The sequence below is a fragment of the Myxine glutinosa genome, chromosome 3 (genome assembly GCF_964187855.1).
Source record: "Myxine glutinosa chromosome 3, kmMyxGlut1.1, whole genome shotgun sequence".
In the NCBI taxonomy this organism is placed as follows: Eukaryota; Metazoa; Chordata; class Myxini; order Myxiniformes; family Myxinidae; genus Myxine; species Myxine glutinosa.
In genome coordinates, this window is record NC_136263.1 from 157431140 (window position 1) to 157434691 (window position 3552).

Consider the following 3552-nt stretch of genomic DNA (forward strand, 5'->3'; position numbering starts at 1 on the left):
TATAACTTATAACCATCATACATAGAAAGTTTATCATTATTTTCCTGGCCTTAAAACATTTTCCAGATACAGAAAGATTTGAAAACACAAAGTTTTTTCAGTTGTGTTAAAGATTGAATCACCTTTGTAGAGAAGGTTGTACGAAGACTTCCAGCAATATTAGCAAATAACATAAAACATTTTGTTTAATACTTTGTTTAGCCAAATAATAGAATATGATACATTTTAAATGAATAATTTGATCATTATTTTAAATGAATAATTTGATCATTATTTTAAATGAATAATTTGAACATCGTGTAAAGAAAGTTGTCCATGAAAGGAGAGGAAATGGAAGCAATTGGCTTAGACATTACAACAGGGCCAACCTCGGTCATATTAGAGAATATTTATTGATATTTTTGTTCTTTTTTTGCACTGGTTAATTTTCTGCACTGAACCCAAAGACGTTTGTGGGTATTTTCATCAAAAGGCCTTATGCTGCATTTCATTTTTCACTCTATCTCTGGTCTAAAGCAGCTTTTTATACCCATGATTGTCCCCAACACTTTCAGGGTGATGGCCGGAGATAAACAAAATCGTGTTCATGCCATGTTTTTAAACCATCTAGATTTGTTTATTTTTATTCCATATTGCCTTATATTAAAATTTTAAGTATCAGTAACTATGGATCATCTTACAGTAATATTGAATGTCTTAGTAAAAATGTTGGAAATTATTTTTCTTTGTTATCGAGTTTTTTTTCATGCAAATGTTCTGAGCTCAACTCAAATAGAATATGTTTTGTCAAGTCTGAGTAGAGTTGTGAAAATAAATGTGCAACATTTTACCATATCATTATGTGACTTTTATATATATATATATATATACATATATATATATATATATATATATATATATATATAGATATGCCTTGTATTTAAAGACAACAATAAAAACTAAAAAGAGCAACCAGAGATTGCAGACCCTTACCAGGAATTGCTTTGTGTGTTGTACTTTGTGTGGCAAATAAATGGATGGGTGTACTAAATGAAAGGTCATTGATTACAAATGAAAGGTCTAAAATGGTCTAGTTGTAAAGGTCAAAGGTCTGAAAAGTTGTAAAGATCAAAAGGTCTAAATGCGTCTAAAGTGTCGAAAGGATCTTAAAAGTCCAAAAAGGTCTAAAGGGTGTAATTTAACATGAAACATTTTGATGGCATCTACGCATCAATAAGAACTTGGATATGAAATTTCGTTTTGATCTGTCACATGGTCTGGCAATCAAAAATAAAACGAAATTAATGATGTCAGCTTGGCATACTTCTCCATGTTGATATAACCTAAAAAAGCTATTTCTCCAGAATTGCTGCTCCGATTAAGTTTAAACCGCACAGGAATGTTGGGGCGAAGGGGAGTTAATACCATCTTTTTCCGAATTTTGATTTTGGAATCACCATAGCAACGAACTTGGATTTACGTAAAAACTTTAAAAAGCTTTTTCTCCGAAACTGCAAATTCTACGATTCAATACTTGTCAGGTTATGATGATCTACCCATGGTACAAAAGAGTTGTTACCTCTGCCACCAAAGGTGGATGGAGGTTATGTTTTCACCCCTGTCTGTTTGTCTGTCCATCTGTTTGTCCATTTGCTTGTGAACAAAATATCTCAAAAAGTTGTGGACAGATTCGGACGAAATTTGGCAGCGATGTATCGTATATGACAAGGACGAAATGATTAGATTTTCATGAAGATCCGGATTCGGATCTGGCTACTATAATTTTACTGCTTCTATATGTCTACTGACAGTTCCTTCATGGTAAAGTTTTTGCTCTGCCAAGCACTGCCAACTGTGGGACCTAATATAGAAAGGTGTGTTTGTTTCTAAACTATGTCCAATCAATTGAATTGGCCACAGGTGGACTCCAATGAAGTTGAAGAGATATCTCAAGGATGATCCAAGGAAATTGGGATGCACCTGAACTCAAGGAAACACAAAGGGTTGTATGAGGTAGTTTCAATGTGCTCATCGAGTAGCTAAATGACAAAAAGACATCAGAAAAGTTCACGGGTACTAAGGTTGGTTGATATAAGATGGTGGTGTACTACATTCTTGGAGCACTGAAGAGAAGAGTGTAATTCAGCAGTCTACGATAGGCAGTTCCACAAACAAAAAAGAAGAACAAAAGAGTGGAGGTTGGCAGTAAGTCTGGATTTTGGACGTTTAACTATAACAGGATTACTGGGAGAATGCATGTATCCTCCAAAAATCAGTGATCAGTTTTGCTTGTCCTTCCTCCAGATAAGGCTTTTCTGATCTCTGGTCTGAACATCAGAGGCCTCTTCTTCTTCCTTTTTGAGGGGTCTCTTCTTTACTCCTTCCACAAGTGTGGTCTCTCTTAATATCCTCCTCCTTGGCATAATTCTCTGCTCTAGCTGACACCCACCCATTGACCTATAAAAACAATTGCAGGAAGGCACTTCAGTCTCCACAGCACATTATGCCACCATCCATGGCTATCATACATTGGCCAGACAGATTGCGATGGCAAGACAGAAGAGTGTCTCTCTCAGAAGTTCTCTTGCATTAGCCCCGCCTACCACATGGGGTGTTCACGCCCACAAATTAAAGTCTACCCTGTCTATAAATTACATACTCTGCCTCCTCAGTGTCGCGTGTAACAAACTACTTAACCTGACAGGTCCCTGTTACATGGCAAATCCAGAGCCAAATGATGCTGCTACACATAGTTATTCATCTTCATAAAACATTGTTGTTAGAGGCATCTGGCCAGACTTTATTCTATCTCCAGTCTTTGAAAATGAGCTGATCAATGATACCTTTGAGCTGATCTACGCTTCATAATTTTCTAATGCAGGTTTGTGCCCAAACTGACTGTTTCATTTTTCTCGATATGCCATTAATGGTGTCTTGATTTTGATCTGAACTTGTCCATTTAATAGCATTATTTTTATTCTCTATTCCTCCTCAGTCGCCATCTTGAGTCCAATTTTTTTATTATTATTATTATTATCTCTATTTAAAATAAGAAGTTTAATCATCTGACAACCTTATTGTGACAGCATAATTCACATGAAAATAGCTCTATCTCAAGAAGCCGAAAGGTCAAAATAATGAATATGATAGACAAGCCTTCTGCATTAAACTCCAGCATGGTCACCACTCGAATACAGTCACGTGAAAAGGTAAGTACACCCCTACATTTATAACTACTTCAAATACCTTAAATTAGAATCAGGTGCACCAACTCAGGTGCAAATGATTAGAACATCGTTAGAGAGGATCTTGGAGGAGCCTGTCTTATTTAAACCTCAGACATTTAGTTTGGTTTGCTCTTTGTTGTTGAAGTGCACAGCGTCACCATGCCTAGATCAAAACTGCTCTCTGAGGCCTTCAGAAAGAAGGTTATAGATGCCTACGCATCTGGGAAGGGATTTAAAAAGATCTCCAAACAATTTGAAATCAATCATTCAACTGTCCGGAAGATCATCTACAAGTGGAGAAGATTCCAAACAACTGCCAACTTGTTCAGGCCAGGCCGCCCCAGCA